At 39.7% G+C, this 21,487-nt stretch overlaps 1 long non-coding RNA gene across 1 annotated transcript in view; it reads right to left on the reverse strand.

The window, feature by feature from the left end:
- LOC121102276 overlaps positions 1-21,487 on the reverse strand; it is a 157,894-nt gene that overhangs the window by 72,841 nt on the left and 63,566 nt on the right. The window lies entirely within an intron of this gene.

The following is a 21,487-nucleotide window of genomic DNA, read 5'->3' on the forward strand; positions in this document are numbered from 1 at the left end:
CTGCTTCAGGCTCCCTGTTCAGCGGGGAGTCTGTTTCTCCCTCTCCCTCTGCTTCTCCCCCTGCTTGTGCTCTCTCTCTCTCTCAAATAAATTTAAAAAAAAATCTTTAAAAAAATAAAACTAAAATTAAAAAAATAAAAATGTAATAATAATTCTTTAATGTCTGTTTAATAAACAATCATCTCTTGAATCTCATCATTTTTAAAAAGTTGTTTATTTGAATAGAATCCAGATAAGGTCCACACATTGCAATTTATAACCACTTCTTTTTAACACAGAGAATGATTTGATTTCATTGCAATATATAATGGAAAGTGCATCAGTCCAGGGGTAAGAAGTCATATGGTAAAAGAGATGTGGGTTCAGGTCCAGTTTCATCTGCTTGACCTTAAACAAGTCATATTCCCTCTGTCTGTAAAATGAAGGAGGTGGCAAGACAATTTTCAGACAATTTTCAGTCTCCTTCAATGAGATAATGACTGGTCAAACCATTCTATTGCGGATGAGGGGCTCATGACCAAAAGTTCAATAGATCACAGATTTAAATTTACAACAGAAAAATTAATTATTTGATGTAATTCATCAACTCATTTATAAATAATATTTCAAGAGTTTTCAAACAATATCCCTCACATTCCTTGAAGCCCTGCAGTTTGCCTCTCTTGAGTGACTAATCTCACCCATAAGTTTAACAGGCCTAATTCTGAATCACCCCAATTCTAATCAGAACCAAGTTTTAAAAGCTTATGACTATTGGGGTGCCTGGATGGCTCAGTTGGTTAAGCGTCTGCCTTCGGCTCAGGTCATGATCCCAGGGTCCTGGGATTGAGCCCCACATCGGGCTCCCTGCTCAGGAGGAAGCCTGCTTCTCCCTCTCCCTCTGCTTGTGTTCCCTCTCCTGCTGTCTCTCTCTCTGTCAAATAAATAAAATCTTTAAAAAAAAAAAGAAAATAGAAATATTAGTCTCAAGTTCAGAACAATGTGATTAGGATTAAATGAAATAAAGAGAAATGTTTTTTTAAAAGTGCCTTCTAAATCATAAAGTGTTATGTTCACGTAGTGTGGAGTACATGGTCTCTTAAGGAATAGTTTACTTGTAACTTTATAACGTACTGACTCAACATTAGCACACAGGACATACCTGGTTGCCTCTATGAGCTCTCAAATAGAGTCCCCCCAAATACAGGGGGACATTCTTAAGTTCCAATTCCACCTCCCTTCTACACAGCTCTCCATCCACAAGCAATGTCCTGAGCCACATTTGTCTTCCCTTGACTGTTCCCAGGACTGTCCAGTGCTATAGGGAAAGAGGAGCCACATCAGTTGTTACACACAGGCAGCGGAGCATAGAGCAGGACACAGTCAGGAAGTCCTTTCCAAGACGTTCGACTGCTTTAAAATCATCACCCTTCTATTTCCCTATAAATTAAATTTCCTACACAAACAGCAAATAAGCTGCCATAAAATTTCAGTCTCCATCTGGCAAACTGAGCGTTATGCATGGATTTCTATACCATAAGTGAAGGGTATTGTCAGATTTGAACCTTCCCCAGAGAAACTGGGACACCAAGCACAATTGGAGACAGGAGCAGCACATGCCGACCTGTGGTGTTCATTCTAAATGGATGACACATGAACTTCAAAGAGCATTTTACAATGCACTGCAGAAAAGAATTCAAGTCAGGGGTGGCTGGAATTGAAAGACAAAACAAACATTTCCATTTGCTAGGTAGGGAGTGAACCGATTGCAGGGAGCCCCCCTCGTTAAATTCAGGGCCTGGAGTAAAAAGTGTAGTGAACATGCAGAGCTCATTACTGTGCTTCCTAGTAAAGTGGACAAAAAGCATATTTCTGAAATGATGTTTATTACCATATCGTGTATTCTCTTAAGAGGCTGAACAGCTGCTGTCTAACCACTGTCCTAATGGAAAGCAAACTTCGGACTTTGGAAGTTTTGCTGGTGTTGAGGACTGGGGGGCTGGCAGGGAGAAAAGGTTTCCTTCCTCTTTCGTTTCTTTCTTTCTTTCTTTCTTTCTTTCTTTCTTTCTTTCTTTCTTTCTTTCTTTCTTTCTTTCTTTCTCCTCCTTTCTTTCTTCTGTTATTTTGCAAAGATTTTAGTACTGGATTATTGACTGGGTTCTTGAACCAAATTAGTGTGTAAGCCTCCGTTACAACAAATATAAAAGAAACTGGAGTTTATGGATAGATGCAGAATTTTACTTTGCCCAAATAACTAAATCACTAATTGCTCCAATGCACTGCCCTCAGGAAGAATGGCGTAACCATCCTAAGAGAAAGGTGAGTGAATTCATGCTACTTTTACAAAAGTTCCTAAAATTCACTGAACACTGAGTTTTCAGACCCACATAGGATCATCAATAAGTAAAACTTTATAGCTAATTTGAGAATGTCATTTAATACAATATTGTGGCACTGCAGTCTGCCAAATTCTCAACATTAACCAAAAAACACCTCCTCACAGTATGCAACAAAGATTCAGCAAAAAATAGACACAAACGAAGTCCAATAACGTCACAACACACAGCAGAAGACTGGTCAGGTGACAGGTGTGGTAGCCAAATGATACTGGGCTGCCTTGGGGAAATAGCACAAACTCTATGACAGGAGGACAGGCAAAGAGTAAAGAGTCCCCAACCCCTCTTCTGGTGATATGATGCCACAGGGTCAAAATGGGGAGAAATGGCAACCCAGAAATCCCAAAAATATTATGGAAAACACAGAATTTCCACTATGTCTTCATACATCTAGAAAAATATTGATTTTTTAAAAAAAATTAAAAGAAATACTAGTCCACCAACACATACAAAACAGTAAGCCTCGAATTTCAATCTTTACTCCCAGGATTAAACTTGCAGTTCTTAAGTACTGAACCTATAAACTTTAAAAAGTAAGATGAAAAGGCGAAGAAACAGAGCAAGGAGTATATGAACCTAGTATTCCCAAAAGGAGGCTTGCAGGGAAAATCAGCACTTTAACCCAGAATAATCCTTCACATTACTACAGATGATGGCTACCATCGAAGCGAGAGTGTGCTTGGGACTAATTGGGTGTAATACACTTTAGGGGAAACTGATGGAGACTCCCCACACCTCGGAACTTTTACATTCATCCCGTTTCCTGATTTCTGATGATTGGTTCTCATCATCCCACTGTAAAGATTTGGATCATCCCAATTACATTTTGCAGTTACAAGGAACTGAACACATCTGCAGCACAGCAGTCCACACTGCAGATCTCAAAGGAAAGCCATCCACATGAGATCCATGATGTGTGTTTCCAATGTCAAATGCAATTAATTTTTAAATGGATACTTGGATGGTAAGAGCATTAACCCAGAGCTTTCACTGGTGATTGCCTGAGTGATGATTTCAGCTCTGCTCATCAAGGGCAGCTGTCCCTTCCATCCACTCACTCCCGGAACAACCTGACACTCATCCCAATCTGCTCAGCCCGTATGGACAAGGATATCAAGTCTATGTTTGTTCATGAGCATCTCCCAAAATAAGTCACTAAGAGGGAGAAATAGTGTATGTGAGAAACAGCCTCCATTACTTTACACCATGTTTAATATTTTCTTAATTGCCCTTTGAAATGTACAGACTTTGGGCATAACAGATATCAGAGCATAGGGTTAGCCTTCTCTATCTCCTGTGTTCATCTGTATAACAATACGTGGCATTTCATTAAGTAGAAGCTTCATTTATGCTGAATGCAGAATAATCCACTTTCTGCTCTATTTCATCATCCTCAAATTCAGAAATGGCTCCATTTCTCTGCCCCCACAGAGGTTATCATTTCATTCACATGTGAGCAGTTTTAGATGGCTGATATTACAGGTAAGTGATTTTCCCTAGAAGTAGCTATAAATGGTTTGTTGTCCATTTGGGACCATGTAGTCAAGATCAGAGCAGGAGTCTAAGCAGGATTCAGGTACGTTTGAGTACGTGTGGCCAACTGGTAAGGAAAGACTCTCTGAAGCCATTTGCCTGTGGCCTGAGGTACCTCCTGGGAGCACATAGCCGGAGAGGACAGGCAGGAACCCTGGTTGGAGGGGAGGGACGTTTCTGACATGTCTGTCACTCTGTTACCGTTGCCCTGCCAGCCCAGTACCCACCATCCCCAATCCTGAAAGCAAGTGGGTTGTAAGTAGAGGGGTGAGAGTTCTTTCTCTAAAAACTCAGTGAAACCTTGGACAGAAAGGGTTGCTTTAAGCCTCCTCACACCACGTATAACACAGCATTCTTCCCTGTCACGAGAAGTCACTCCACAGCTGGGCACTTTAGGGATTCAGAGTATCCAGGACACCGCCAAATGGAGTGGGCGTGGAACCTGGAAAGATCTGGGACAGAGATTATGGTAAATTCATGTGCAATATCCCCAGGACTTGAACAAGCATTAGGGGCAGAAGGAGGAGATGTACTCAGCACATGAAGAACAGAGCCAGCAAAATCTGAGCTGTGATGTTATTACAACCCATGCATATCCACAGGTGGGGAAGCTGGAAAAAACCAGTTTACAATGGTCGATATCCTGTAGGGGGTCTGCCTCTCTGGACAATCAGAAATATTTATCGGTGAAATGGGTAACAGAAAAAAAAACTTTGCTACATAAATTCAGCTAGTTTGGAAGGTTAGAATTCAGGTTTAAGATTAAAAACGACCACTGGAAATTAACGATGATCCTAATACATTTATCTGGAACTCAGTGCCACTAAATGGTGAGTAGGTAGATTGGCTGCAGGTTTTCAAGGTGCTTTGTAGAAAAGGTTAGATAGGTAAATGTAAATATGAATGAATGGATCATGTAGCAAGCCTATGTCCAGGTGACCTTATGGTTAGATTCCGATTCTTAGAGGTGTTTAAACTTCACCCTGTAATTTATCTGTTGGTTCTCAAGCCCCCAATTCCAAATGTATTGGGCAAGCCTACAGTTTCCCTATGAGTAGCTTCTAGGACTCTCCTACCCCAAGCTAGGAGGGAGGAAGTTCAGGTCCAGAGGAGGAGCAACTCTATTTGAACCCCCTAGCCTGAAATTAAGCATCTTAGGTATGTGACTGGTGCTGAATTTCAAGTATAAATTTAAAATAGTATAATAATAATAATAATAACAACAACAACAACAACAACGACAACAACAACAACAACACCCAAAAGGAAATGGTATGGAATTTACAATTCATTTACCAAAGGAAAGGAGAACTAATCTGGATTAAATAGCCCTCTTCAAGTATTGTATATAAGTGACAATATTATGAGAAGGGAGTAGCTCAGCTGACATTTAATCTCACTGCTTTTAGAAGGCGAATTTAATTCAGTGTTAACAGGTACTGAGTGCTATGTAAAAATCCGCATTAGTGCGTGACTGCTCAAGTTTGTGTTTGATATTTATGCTGGACAAGAAAGAGGATTTCTGTGCAGTGAAATTGGTTATGAGGGAGCAAAATGGTTATGAGTTCACTTCTGGTGACATTAAGGGTAAATATCTACCTGTCTATAGAATGGACCTATTTGGAAGTAGGGGGACTCTACCAAATAACCTCTCATCTAACCTGTTACCTTTTACAAATTTTTAAATTTCGGAATAAGTTATAATTATGATAACCTAAAATTTTAGATTTGCCTAACATACATGATGTTCTATGGTAACTTCCATCCCTTCATCAATGAAAGGAAAGCAGATTCTGGAATGAAGGAGCACTCTTGTTACAGACAGGAACAGAAGCAGCATGCTGGATGTGGAGGCAGAGGGCCTGAATTAGCATCCTGACTCTACCATTTACCAACCAGGTGACTGTAGGAAAATCATATAATATAATGCATATTATATATTATATATAAATAATATATTATGTATTATAATATTATGACTATGTCATATATTATGTATGTATAGTTATGCTATATATAATTTATAACTCTCCAAGTCTTATTTCCCTCACATGTAAAATGCAGATATTGATAATCATCTCTCAAGAGATTATTCTGAAAATTAAATCGCTCCTAGAATATTAGCTTCCAGCACCAAGATCTATGTCTGGCACATAATATGTGCTTAATAAATATTCATTATTGAATAAATGATCCAATATATACACCGCCATCATGCCTAGCAAAAAAAAAAAAAATGGGAACTGTCATAACCTCCTTGTGTCAACCGCACTTCTGTAAATATGCCATTTTTCTCAAGGATCTTGTAAGAATGTGTAACAGGCAAGCTTCATGCTATAGCTAGAATCATAATCCTTCTTGATATTCCTATCATAGAGAGCATTCGTTGAGACCGACTGTGTGCCAGGCCTTGTGCTAAGTGCTTCACATGCTTATCTCATTTCATCCTCACAATCATGCTGGGAGGCGAGCAGAACTCTTTCCCTCATTTTACACATGGGGACACAAAAGCTAAAGGAGGCTAAGGATCTTTTGCAAAGTCTCCCAGCTGGTTAGTGGCAGAGCTCAGAAGGAGAATGCAGACATCTATGTCCAGAGCTCATGCGCTTTGGTAAGAGCAAGAGTTTGGAGCAAAGAAGACTAAGTTTGAGGACCAACACTGCTCCTTCTGAATGTGGAAATATTGATATAAGCTTTACTTCCCCAGACTAAATAAACATATTCAAGAAAAATAAATTCTACATCACCGGTTATTGTGATGACCAAATAAATTACTGTAATTTACTTCCCTATGAACTTTATGAGAGTAGCACCAAGTCCTACTAATATTTAAATCCTGAGTACCTAGCATATAGTAGATTCTTAGGAAATTTTGTTGGATAAACAGGATTTAATAGGAATTTAATAGGAAATTCTGTTGGATAAATAGAATTTCTGTCCGATAAATTAGTATCCTTGAATTGCTTTGTAACTATAAATCACTTTATAAATTCCGGTTATCATTATTATCAGCAACTTTACCATGTATTGACCAAGACCCTCCAGACTGTAGAATCTAAGTGATTTCTAAACTCTTCCAAGGACCCTATTCTCCTCTCCGATACAAAGGTGACTTTGAACACTACTGCTGGTAAAATCCTGATCTAGGCCTTAGTATAGGAGACAAGTAGCTGGTCACCCTAATTACCAACAGATGATTTCAGAAATGAACCTTTTTTTTTTTTTCAAGGAAGTAGTTGAAAAATCATTATAAAAACATTCAAAATGTGGTCAACAGCAGGGACCCAGCATGAGGCTTGAAGCAAACAGTTGAATCTTTAGAAGCCTACTTTGTGTTCCCAAGGTCAGGGGAGCAGACACAAAGCATACTGCAGCATTTAGCCACCCCAGGAGCCAGAAGCACTCCTTCAGCTATCTTGGGCTTGGCAGGAAAAGGGATTATAATTAAAAAAAAAAAAACAAGGAAAGTGTCCATAATATAAATATCACCATTATAGGCTATATCAGATATGGCATCTCAGATATGTCAAAAACCTATTTGCAAAACATAATTTATCAAATAGCTCCTATTCTGAGATAAGAACGTGAAACTATGGTAACTGTAGCCCAAGGCAGGGAGTCCCAAGAGGTGCCGTCACCTATCCTTATGCTATGGAAAGTATATCACTGGGCTTTAGTCTCTTTGAGCATGCAGCAGATATTCTGAGGGCATGGCAAAATCTAGAAAAGGCCCAGCACCTCACCATTCTGTTTATGTGGGTAAATATGCCAAACAAGACAAAGACTGAAAAACACATCAGAAGGAGTTTAAATCATAGCTCATGAGAAGTAGTTTGGCATACGGTTTCACTTATAAATCTATCAGTATCAGTCAATCCCTTCGCTTAAAAATATCTTCCATGATATGACTCTGAGCACAAAATAGGATAGACGAGAGGGAAAAAAACTTACCTGTGTCAGAAATTCCTTTTGCCCTGAACGACATACTACTTTGAAAAGAAAGGACACTGCATTTCTAAATTCTTTCTTTCACGGAAATAACTACAGTATATATCAGCGCGCGTGTGTGTGTGTGTGTGTGTGTGTGCAAATGTGTGTGCATGGGTAGCATGGATGTTGGTTAAGAGAGTACCAGCCTAGGAATTAGGTCCCTGAAGTTCTGTTCCTGCCTCTAAGTCAGCCTCTTTCAACTTCTTCATTCAAGATCACCATCACACCATTCAAACTGGACATGAATCGTGCTCTGTGCACTCCCAAGTAGGCTACCTCACTTAATCCCCTCATTATTACCCCCCCCCCTTTGTAGAAAAAACAAAAACAAAAACAAAACCTGATCCACAAGAAGCCAAGTGCTAGATGTAGAGAAAAGAGCATAGGATGTGAGGTGAGAAGACAGGGCACATCACTATCCCACCATACGCAGCTGCTTGGTCTCTAGTTACTTCTATAAAAAATGCATCCTGGCACACTCTGTAAGTACTCTATAAATAAGGACACTGCTTCCTTCTGTCCCCATGCTCAAGGACATGAAACTCTTGCGTGTCAAGGCTAGAATTCAAATTCAGATCTATTGATTTAAAAGTCAACAAATAATCTTTCTTCTGTGGAGGGGGTGACAAGGTCTGCCCTGAACAGGAAGGTGACTCAGAGTGAGCCAAGAACAGAGACTGGGGAGGGCTCAGAGGCAGGGAACCGGCAATGAATTGTGAGGCAACCCCTGGGCTGTCCTGCCCACCTCCGATGAGTCATAGTTTAACAGCCTCCAAGACACTATTTGCAAATTACATCATTTTTCACATCTCCTTTTTGCTGAATACGAAAGTCTATCTAGATGCTGAATATGGAGCAGCAGTGTTTTGCAAAGTCTTAGACTAAAGAGAATTGTTGCTCTAAAACATATTCAAAACATAAATTATGTAGGTTATTTCACAGAGACCTTATCTCCCCATTTCATCTCTGGAAATGGCAAAATAAAACTAATACCTGCTAATAATAGAAAAAAGTATCAGCCATAGTTACACCACACTTAGAGAGCCACTATTAACATTTCAGTGCCAGTATGCAGCCATGTGGAAAACAGTATGGAGGGTCCTCAAAAAGTTAAAAATAGAACTGCCCTACAATCCAGCAATTGTACTAGTGGGTATTTACCCAAAGAATACAAAAACACAAGTTTAAACGGATACATACGCCCCTATGTTTATGGCAGCATTATTTAAAATAGCCAAATTATGGAAGGAGTCCAAATGTCCATTTGGTTGATAAATGGATAAAAAAGACAGATATATATATACACATTGTGTATACATATATATATATATATATATATATATATATATATGTATACACATTGTGTATACGTATATATAGAGAGACATGTATATATAGAATACGTGTGTGTGTGTGTGTATACACAATGGAATATTATTCAGGCATAAAAAAGAATGAAATCTTGCCATTTGCAATGACATGGATGGAGCCAGAGAGTATAAGGCTAAGCAAAATAAGTCAATCAGAGAAAAACAAATCCCATATGATTTCACTCATATGTGGAATTTAAGAAATAAAACAAATAAGCAAAGCGGAAAAAGAGGGAGAAAGAGACAAAGCAAGAAACAGACTCACAATTATAGAGAACAAACTGGTTACCAGAGGGGAGAAAGGTGGGGGGGAGGGTTAAACAGGTGATGGGGGATGCCTGGGTGGTTCAGTCAGTTAAGCATTGGACTTGGTTTTTGGCTCAGGTCATGATCTCAGGGTTGTGAGACTGAGCCCTGCATCGGGCTTGCTGGGCATGGAGACTGCTTAAGATTTTCTCTCCTTCTGCCCCTCCCCATCCTTGCATATGCTCTCCCTCTCTCTCAAAAAAAAAGTATATTAAATTTAAAAATAAATAAATAGGTGATGGGGATTAAGGAATGTACTTGTTGTGATGACTACCAGGTGATAATATGGAATTGTTGAATCACTACATTGTACACCTGAAACTAATATAACATTGTATGTTAACTAACTGGATTTAAAATTAAAACTTAAAACATTTTGATATTTATATTTAGTCTTTTTTGATGCATATATATTGCATATTTGCATAGAGCATATGTACAAATATGAAACTGGGATTCCCACTGTACAGCCTTGTACTCCTCTCTTCTAAATGAACTCAAATTGCTTAATAAAATTTTCCAGATTTTGATCCCCTATTGTTGGATATGTTGGTTATTTCCAATTTCTTTTTCATTATAACCATTGTTGCAATGAGAACATTTATACACATTTGGCAAAGCCTTTTTCAACTTTCAAGAAGATGTTCTAGGTAAATTTCAAGCATGTTATGAGTGTCTACTATGTGCCAAATACTGTGCTATAATTTGTGAGCATTACCTCAATTCTCATCAAAATCTTATGAGATAATCTACGACTAATAGTCCCTTTTACAGATGTGAAAACTGAGTATAAGAGAGATTAAGTAACTTGCCCAAGTTCACACAGAAATAACAGAGCCAGGATTTGAACACTTCCAGTCTGCCTCCAGAGTCTAGACTTTTAATAAGAATGTCGCCAGACTTGCCATGTCTTCTAACATTCTCTCTCCTCAAAAGGAGATTTTTCTCCACATCAGATGTAGTGTATAGGACCTGTCCAATTAGAGAGTCCACCTGGGATGACCTGGGAAGATGCAGGAAGCTAGAGTTGTCCTTGATTGCTCTGAGCTCAGGGTGTCACCAACATGCAACCACCTAGCCTGTCAGACAAAACAAACAAACCTGAGTCCCCCCTGCTAATGACAGAAGGGACATTTACTTCAAGATCCCTGACAACACACAACCTAATAAAGCCACACTGCAGATGATTCTGCAGGATCTTCCCTGAAAGTTGACTTTTCATCTTGTGGCTTAAGAACATGTATCTTTCTTTACTAAATTTATCTTCATCCCGTTTGGGCACACACTTGAATTTGTCAAGTATATCACAGAGTTGGCCTGTGAAGGTTAAGCCCATTGAGGGAACACACAATAATTGGTCCGGGGGTAAAATAAGAATTTCTAAAGTTACAAATTTACAAAAATTTCTCAAGAAACAAATTTTTTAACACCTCATTTTCTTAAAATTAGACTTCTGTGTTCACATATGAGGAAGGGTGCAAACAAATTATGGTAGAGTGAATCCCAAAAAGTGACCTTGCAGTCTCCAGAACCGAGGACAGGATGTGTAAAGGGGTAGTCGTGAAAGTGGGAAGCAGCATGCAGCCACCAGGACGGAGCCTTGTACAAAGGCAGGGCCTAGTGGTAATGGGAGACAGCTGAAGAAGGAAAACACAAGATGAGTATCAAAGAAGATTTCCTGGCGGTGAGAACTGCTGGATTCGAGAATGCCCTCCCCAGGGAAGGGTGGGAAGCTCCCTCACTTGGGACACTGGAAACCAGACAGAGCAAAACAGCAATGCCCATGCTGAAGGAAGAAAGTCTGCACTAGCAGAGGATGAACCGGATAACCTGCAAGGCCTTTTCTATCTGGAGTTACTTGGATTACAGTAATATAATCCTTCAGGGATGTAGGGAGGGTTGTAGGGTGTGTGGTGCTTTAAATTTTTGAGTGAACTTAATTCTGATGGAAGGTGCTAGACTGACATCCTGAGACAAAAGCTCTCTATTCATCCATACAACATTGACAGAGATATGTTTCCCCACTGGGCTTTACCAAATGTGTCCCCAGCCCAGGCATTAAAGAAGAAGGAAAGCTGTGTCCTTTTACCCCTTGACTCCTGGCTTCTCCTCATAGCTTCACAACAACAAAGGGGTTGTTGGTTTTAGACATTGGCTCTTAGACCAAATGCCTTCCTTTTCCGTCTCACCTCTAACAACTGAAATGCTACATTTTGAAGGCACCACATAGAATTTCCTGAAGCATTCATCTGGGAAGCATTAAAATCAGCAAACCACTTTCAAAGGATGGTGTGTAGCAGCAGGCCTTATTCTCCCTTTGTCTCTTTCCTCCATGGACAGATGTAAGAAGGATGGATGGGTAGACAGATTGGGGTATGATTCCTACATACCCTCTATTTCTAAGTCTTGAACAGGAAGAAGCTTTCATTGTAACTTCCTGTTCCCTTTCCATTCTTCTTTGTCTTCCATCTCCTTCCGCACCTTTCCCTCCAAAGAAATCTGTTGTCCTTCCTTAAATTTGCTTGGAACATGCCAGAATAAAAGATGTCAGTTATAAAGAGTTGGAGTATAGACCTTCACCCAGTTAATTCAGATCTCTTGTGTTGTCTCATGCACCTCTCTGGAATTATTGGTTTCTTATTTTCTTTACTTGAATTTTTGCAGAGGTAACTGCAAAGTGCTGGCCAAGTTCTGCACATAAACCAAGCAGTAACATTCATCTGCCACTCAGCTCTTTGATTTTTCTCTGCAGAGAATGTGTAAATTTGGGCATTTTGTCTTCTATATCTATCTTCTGCCCAAGGCAGACATCATTGGCATGTCCACGTAGTTAGCCATCTCCCTTTTATACAAAGCCTTGGTCTCACTGTGTCCCAATGTAGATATTTTACCTGCTTTTCTGGAGGGGTGTGAGGGCAGAATGCCTGCTGGCTTTGCATGTACGTTGGGCTTTGCAGACCTGACCAGCCATGCCTCCCATCCAGGTAGATGAAAAATCTTCTAAGTGTAAGAGGTGTGATCGAGCTTGCCCTGGGTCTCGTTCTGATCTCAAGGACACTGAGCATAAAGGGGAAATCCAGTTTGGACTGCTCCCCCTACCCCTGCCATTTTGCACGGTGATTGTTAACAAAATCCCCTGCATGTTCTGACAATAAGCATTCAATTACGAATTTCCTATAGAAAGTTTCTCTTACACTTCAATGAACTTGGGTGAAAACAAGGCCTGACATGTGGCCCCATAAGGGCTCATGTGGCGCCTTAGCTGATGCTTGCCCACAGAGGTTGGAACTTGTTTTTCCCCTCTATGTTTAAGTAATCAAACGAACATCTACTCAATGAGACAGAGAGAGCTGAATGTGTCAGGAAGTAGTTGTTACCTTTGATTTCCTGCTCCTTCACTGCAGACAAAAGCCTGCTATACAGTTACCTCCAACTGGCGTATGGTGTACATTGCAGACCACAATGTAGGTGAGTAATGAATCCTGTGAGAATCTAAGTGACCTGACCCAAGACCCCACTCACAAGTGGGCAGACAACCTGGAGCCTGTAAACATACTGTTTTTAAGTTAGTGAAAAACAATTTTCAGAAACTAAAATCACAGAAAAAGAGAACAAAATGACTCCCAACGAAGAATGATTATTTTCATGGCTAATAAGAAGAGACTGATTCAACGCCTACTATGCCCAAGGGTAAGGCATGGTCGAATATAAGAAATGCAGCAAATAATTACCTCCTCGTATCCACCTAGTGCTAAAAGGTCTCCTGCTTCAGAACTCGTCTATCTCCACACCTAAACCAGCTAGCAAGAGAAAGTTTCCTTGAAAAAGTACCTGACGTAAACTTGTAATATAGTAATGCCGTGATAACCTCTCCACAACCCCTGGAATAAATGTATCGCTCTATCTGCAGACACTCAGCACATTGACTCCCTTGTACTTCCAGCACAGCAGCTGAATTATCACTCGGTAAGTCCTTCAATCCTTAAGCAGGAGTGCAGTTTGCCAAGACTGCCTCTCCTGAACTATGGAACCACAGCCCTCCCAGGATGCCTCAGAGCCAGCACAGTCTGTGGGCTGTCAGTAAGCGAGCTCTCACACATGCAAGCAGGGGGGCTGTGGCCTTGAGTGTCTCTGTCTAGTCCACAGCACAGCTAAGGTGGCATCCTGGGTCTTTTACACAGGGACCAGGTTCTTGGTCCAGAGGACCTGATGCCTTTCTTTATACTCAATTATTTTCATATGGTTTTTATTTTCACTTTAAGTCTCTTATAAGGAGACCTCTCATTCAGCTGGGTCTCCTACATAATAAAGAAGCGCTTATTCTGAACAAATAGAGTAAGTCATAGGCTCATAAAGAGTTTTTCTATTGCCCCAGAGCCCCTTCACATCCATATATTGAACCCACATCAATATAAGCCCATTCCAATATAACTTGGATTGCCAGGGCCAATTCTGGATGTAAAGGGGCTACATTCTCTCAAACCCTTCTTGATTTGAACTCTGACTAAGGGGATCCATGAAACCTTATTCAAAGCCTCCCAAGATACCACCTGCTCCATGTCTTAATTTGAAATTTTTTTCCTATGAAACCCGAAGCATGGTCAAAATGTTCATAACTGGTTAACCAACAGTCCACTTGTCCTCTCCCAGTAGCCCAACTTAACCATATTCTCATTCCCACCTATAGTTTTTCCTATATTATTTCACAGAAATAGCTTTTAAAACTTCTTCTGTTTTATGGAAATAGCTTTCAAATTTGTTTTCTAGAACACTTGACTCACACACAAACATACACACAGAGTCTTCTCTTCCTTTTAAAGTCATTCAGTTACTTAAAACAACCATCACATTTATGCTCATAGTTTTGTGGAGAGAGCTTGGCTGGGTGGTTCATCTCTTACCCCCATGGCATCCTCATGGGGTAGCAGGGAATCAAGACCCTTCTTCTATGATGATACTTCACTCAAATGCCTACTGCCTCAGTTCTCCTTGGTCTGACTGCGCCTCAGAAATCCCTGAATATCACTTGTGCCATATTCTATGTATCAAGCAAGTCACTAAAATCAATCCAGTATCAAGGGCATGGGAGAAGTAGATTCCACCTCTTAACAGGGGAATTCACATATACAAAGGGAAAAGATCGATATAGCCATCTTGGATATGAACTACCCACACTTTCACCATTAGTGTCACATTTCTCCACAAAGGTGTGAAAGCAGTGCTTTTTATGTCTCGGTTTCTTATAAAATTTTATTTTAAAGGGTCTTTCTCTTTTTTTCACATGTAGCTCCACTTATTTATAATGTAAACCCATGAGAAGCTGCACTTGATTTTCAACATACGAGGGACAAACACCATGTTTTACTGGGAAACTCCTCCCTGCTAATAATGTGTTATAGAACCAAGGTGTCTGTAGAGCTTGTATTTCCCTCAATGATAAGTTCTCATCCAGAATGCTATTCGGTTCCCTCAATCTTCTGGAAGGTCCATTTTGCCAGGTCATTTGCCAGGTGACCTTTGCCAGGTCACCAAACATGCCTCGACTTTTAGAGCCCAAATGGTTACTTACTACAGCCTGGGCTCAAGCTGAGACCCTTGCTACACAAGTTAGCCCAGCCCAGATTCTGGCACCTAAGAGGTGCCCAGCAAGTATCAGTTCCCATCTTCTTTCCTTCTCTGACTATGTACTAAGACCTATGTTAAATATTGGATTATGATTCCCACATACAGATGATAAAACTGAGGCTCAAAAAGTTAAGACGTCTGCCATGTTCATATAACCAGAGTGTAACGGAATTGAAACTTGAACCCAGTTCAGCTCCACCGTCAAAGTGTGTTTACTTCGTGAATTCAAAGATATAATGTAGAGAGAACTTTCAAAGGAAAAGAATATAGCAGTCAGAAAAATGGGGCGCCAGGGTTGGTGGAGACAGGCATTGAAATAGAGGTAGTGGGCTATAAAATCACACTACCCACTCACCAGTTTTGCTTGGAGCCAGTCTTATATTCCCAAGAAATATTATTCCAGAGGATTTACTCTTGTAAAGGGTATTCTTTTTGTTTTCACTGGAAAATATCAGTGACTCTAGTAGATAATTTTTAGCCCTGTGCTGCCCACTCCAACTCCCTTTTAATCCCTCACATCCTGCTTACAGTTAATGGAATGCAGAATTCCATCTAGGCTTTTCTGCAGATCGCTTCACAGGGACGTCACAGCTGTGTATCAGTTACTAGGTGTGGGTTTCCTTTTGCACCAGCTTGTCTGCCTTCCCAGGGATGAAATGAAGATTTCCCCAAGGAGCAAACCCAACATCATTGCCTCTTGCCTGGTCAGCTTTCATGGAACGCCAGTGGCAGCCTTTGCTTCCAGCAACAACAGGCTGCGTATCCATAACAAAGGCGGCAGGACGCTGTGATCTGGCCGTCTTCAACTCTGTCACTTAGCCAAGATGGCTTCCGAGCCTTGCCCCAGAGACCTAAGCCTCTGGTCTTTGGTGGCCCTACCACCTGGTGTACACTTATGAGTCAGCAGACAAGATGAGCCTTGGTTCCCCTCTCCTTGACTCACCAGATCCCTTGACCCGTGTTGAGTAAAGGTTACTTCCTTTACTGAAATAGCCAGAGGACATCTGCGAAGAGGGTAAGCGACCTTAGACCACAACCATATATATCACTTTGGAGAAAAAAGTTCATAAACACTGTCCAAAATCACAACATTCTTACACTATCCTGGAGCAAGACATAAACAGGTGCTTTGAATTCTGTGATGACTTCATTTTAAATTACAAAATAAAACATACTTTACTCATTAAGTACAGGGTACTTATTAAAATACAGATGTTGAGATTCTGGAGAGAAGGGTGAGAATTCTGTCCTTGAATTAATTGTTTCTTTCTAGAGAAATAGGCCCAGTAGGATCCAGTATAATAACAGTAAAAATAGCTCTAATTATACAGACAACATATGTATGTCACCAAAGCAGGAAGGAGTAAAGGGAGAACAAATAAACTATGTTCACCTATTTAAAATAGGCTGTAAAACATTAGTTGCATTCAATCCACTTTATTAACTTTTAAAATTATACAAGTTATATGTAGTCATTATTTAAAATAACGAAATAAAAAAGAGAAAAATAAAAATCACCCGTAGTCATATGACTGACATAAGTACTGTAAATGCCTTGGGATACAGATCCTAGACATTACCCTGTGTGTGTGTGTAAAATCTTTTTGACAAAATTAAGATCCTTTACAGTTCCTAATTTTCTATTTATACTTAAAAGAGCATGAACATCTTTCCATTTTGATAAACATACATCTATACTTCAAAATATGAGCCTACTTTATTATAAAGATGAAAATGTGCCTTTAAAATAAAGGCACTGGGACACCTGGATGGCTCAGTCAGATAAGCATCTGCCTTCGGCTCAGCTCATGATCCCAGAGTCCTGGGATCAAGTCCCACATCGGGCTCCTTGCTCAGCAGGGGAGACTTCTTCTCCCTCTCCCTGCCTGTGCTCTCTCTCTCTTTCTCTTTAAGAAATAAAATAAAATGAGATAATAAAAAAGTAAAATAAAATAAAATAAATTAAAATAAAATAAAAAAGGCACTTCCCAGTTAAGCTTGCCTTTGCCAATAATGTGATTACCAGATATTTCATGCCTCATGATACAATGTAGTGGGAGGTATATACATCATCTATAAAGTGTTCTTGCCTAAAATGTTTAACCTGAATTTAATCCTGAAAAAATAGGTTAATCCAGAGCATAGGGCATTCTGTAAGAAGGCTGGTCTGGACTTTTCAAAAGATTTGATGCCACCGGAAGACAAGGAACAGTGATCTAGATTAAGGGGAACTAAAAATATATAATAGCCCATGCTATGAATGAAACTTCATTGGAATTTGGATCAGAAAAAAAAAATAATAAAGAATCTTTTAGGATAATTTAAGTAAGTTTGTGAATGATGTTATTGAATTAGTGTTAATCTTTTGGGGTGTGGTAATGGTGTTATTAAAGAGAATACTCTTACTTTTGGGAGAAGGATGCTGAACGAAGCATTAAAAGGTGAAATGTCATAATATTGACAGCGTACTTTCAGAAGGGTTAGCAAGGAAAGAGAAAGAGAGGGTATAACAAGTTGTTAACAGATATTCATTGCACTATTCTTTCAATGTTTCTATGGGTTTTAAATGTTTCAAAGTAATACATATATAGTTACATTTATAAGTAAATATGTATTTATATATATTATATATTTTATATATCCCATCATCTTTAATGGTTAAATGTGATTCTATTACATGGATTTACAATAATCTAACAAATTCCTGATTTTAACACTGCCTTCCAATTTTTAACTAGGAAGAACAAGTTCCAAAAACAATTCTTGTAGTTGCTTGCACATATTTTTAATTACTTATTTTGTATAAATTACTAGAAGCAATTGCTCAATCAAGTTTGTGGACATTTAAAAAAATCTGCTACCACCACCTACAGTATAATTCTCGGATTTGGCCCTGAAATTTTTCTGTGGCCCTCAAACCTCAGGCCCTAGTAATTCTCTTCAAAATTATTTCATCTCTCAAATGCTAAGACTTCTAATGCTGGTATTCTTTTCCTGGGTTATTTATTAAAATCAGTGCTCTCAGTTCTTGACAGCCTCTAGGAATTTTTTGTGCATAATCATGGACATTGCAGTCTCTACCAAAAATTGCTTTAGTTGTAACCTTGAGTCACCTATAGAATTTAGGGATTGTCAGTCACCTTTCATGTGCTGTCCATCTGCTCTAATACTGTCTACCTGAATTATTGGCAGCAGGGTATCTTTGGTCACTGTCTCCCACAAATATGGCACTACCTTGGCTCTACCAGAAGCTAGACCCAAGCAGTGTGCCACGACCACTGACACTAGGTGAGACACCTCTCTGGAGGAGACAGTCTGAGTCCTGCCCTCGAAATATCACAGCCTTGACCACTGTCCCAAGGATTCACTACCTAACACTCATTATATGATACACACATCACTAAAATAACACTTAGTAAGCTGCTCAAACCAAACCTTAGCCAGTCTCAAAGCTGTTCCCAATAAGGCTGAGTCTGTTGAATAAGCCGCACTTAGTGTTACAACACATTCAGATGTGGTTAATTCACTCATGCTCGCTCTCCATCTCTGTCTCTGTCTCTCTCTCCCCCAGCCCCCCTCCCCCCACACATGCACACATTTTCCCCCACCCTTGAGCATATGGAGAATATTTTCCAGGACCTCACTTTGGCCAAGTGACCAAAAAGGAAAGGAAAGTTAAGAAAAATAGACATAATCCTTTCATGTAGTATACTTTCTGCCACTAGAAGTGAAATAGTTGACCCAAGAATTCGAGCAAATGCTGTTTTAGCTGGATGCCTTTCAAGTAATAATGATCAACAAATCTTCAAATAACTAGAATAAAAGTTACCATTTATGGAAGCGCCGAGATAAACTCATGCCTGCTTCATGCTTCTCACCAGTTGCAGGATCAATATTTTCTGTTACTGGTTCTAATGTGGTACCCAAGCCCAGATCACATTGACTAATAACAGAGAGTTCATCCAAAGAAAATAGATAACGAGCTCTATTGAAACTCTTAATCCCTTTCCAGAGCAATTATTTTTCTTAGGAGCTCATGGGAATAGTTTCAATGCCTCTTTTCGGTGGTTTGGTTGCTCTTCTCACGCTAAAAACACACTGGCCCTGGTTCTTCCATTGACTCATATGGTACATCACATTTACTTCCTCAATAGGGAGCCACGGTGGGACATTCCTTAGGGTGAGGCAGTGTATATGGAGCACACGGGAACTGCACATCCCGGAAAGGGGTGCGGGAGGTCTGGATCACCGACGCAGACTGTGTAACCTCAGGCAAAGCTCATAACCCCTCAGAACCACAGATTGTACATTTAGGCTCTGGCCGCCATAACTCAACTCCACAAAGCTCCTATGTGGAGGTGAAAAACCAAACTACAAAAGCTCTACAATGTTCATTATTTTGATATACATTATATAAAAGACAATACTACACTCAGATGGTTTTCTGGTATATTTTTAAGAAAAAATTAACTAACCTTAGACCTAAGAAGGGCTTATTTGAGGTTACCATTAAGTGATAAGTTAGAAAGAAAAATTTTAGTGCTACAGAAAATTGTTTGAAAAATTTATCAATAAAAATAATTTTTAATATATGTGCTATTGTCTGTATTATACAAAATCAAAAGATACGCACATCAATAATTTTTAAAAACCTCAGAGGCACATTTATTTTACTTCTTAGGACAGTATTCAATAGGAGACCATATTCTGGATCCTTCTGCCAGAAGTTATATGTTCCCCGGCTGTGTCCATGGGTCTGGAGTTCAGCCACAACAAGTAAATAGCCTCCAGCCATTCCATTTAGAAGCTGTGTAACTTTGGGCACGCACTTTACCACTCTGAACTTGTTTTGGTTTTTTAATTTACACAATAGGGATAAACATCACGTGACTGATTTTTATTCAGAATTGATATTCTCTCCCCAGTTTGGAATAACTCTTAAGGACTACTTCAGCTGCAGAACTCCCAGTAGGAGGAGCCAAGGCTTTTACTGCAAAGGCATAATTTCATCTTTTTTTCCTAATCCTGCTTTCCTTCTCTCTCAAATGTGTTGTTCCCAGGGGCACTTCCCAACACTCTGTACATAAATCTCCTCCCTTCAAAGTCTGAGGGAACCCAAACTAAAAAAGAGTTGTTTTACAAATAAGGAGGAAATATCTGTATCACAGAGGCTTGGGTTGCTAAGTATACCTTTTAGAGGTCATCAAAACCAGGATAAACAACAAGAAACACTTGGTGGTCGGGTTTCTAGCTTCTTCAACACCTTCTGCTAAGGAATCTAACAAGAGTGACTTAAGAAGATCTGACGGTGTCTGCTGTCAATTGCTTCTCACTCCCAAAAGCAATTGCAGTGTTTACTCCTTTCTTTAGATTTGCCTCCCTGTCCTATATCATCAATTCTTGCTCTACCTTCCAAATATGCAAACCATGCACGTGATAGGATCTTGGTGCACCCTCAAAACCGACTCTCTGTCAATCTTCTGCAATTACATGCTTAGCTCTGGCAACGGTTGCTCTGACTTTATTTCTCATTCAAGCTCTGTATGCCATAATCAACCCCATATCGTTATTGTCTCAATCCTCAAGCAAAGATCAGAGAGCTACCCAACACAGAGAATGGGGAGACTTCAAGACTGATTTCAATTGGCTCAGGAACAAGTGCTTCAAACACTGAGTATGCAAGTCATTTCTTAAAAGAATGCCAAAGAACTCCCCAGTGGCATATAAAACGCTTTATCTGGAAAGGGAGCCTTTAGAACTATATTTATCGCACAGCATTATCTCCTCCCATTTTGCCACTAGTTATGGCTAGTCTTTGTAATCCGGTTTTAGGAGTGACAAGAAAATTATGGAAATGACTCAAAGGTGTTGCTAAGATTCACCTTTACCATTGCTTCTACATTCCTAAAGATTCCAAGTGGCTCAGTCAATTAGGTGATAGCAGATTATGACCATCTAGACACCCTCTGCTAGAGCTCCTCCTGACTATGCTATAGCCTGGTCATGGTTTTCCAGAGAAAAGTGAAAGTCAAGTGTAAAGATGGGGTGCCCTCTTGATGGCGTTCATCTTGGCAGAATAGAGCCTTAGAAGCTCATGTGTTGCTAACTGAGCTCTCAACCTATGGGATTCAATAACAGCACAGACAGAAAACTAGTAGATTCAACTTGTTTTTAAAAGGACTTCGAACATATATACTTTTAAATAAATGCCACTATGGTATGGTCTTCATTTTTGAAGTGCTTTTGTGAACATTGGCTTATTTTTCCTTCTGTTCTTGCCACACCAGA

The sequence above is a fragment of the Ursus maritimus genome, unplaced genomic scaffold (assembly GCF_017311325.1).
Source record: "Ursus maritimus isolate PB19 unplaced genomic scaffold, ASM1731132v1 scaffold_13, whole genome shotgun sequence".
Taxonomy (NCBI): Eukaryota; Metazoa; Chordata; class Mammalia; order Carnivora; family Ursidae; genus Ursus; species Ursus maritimus.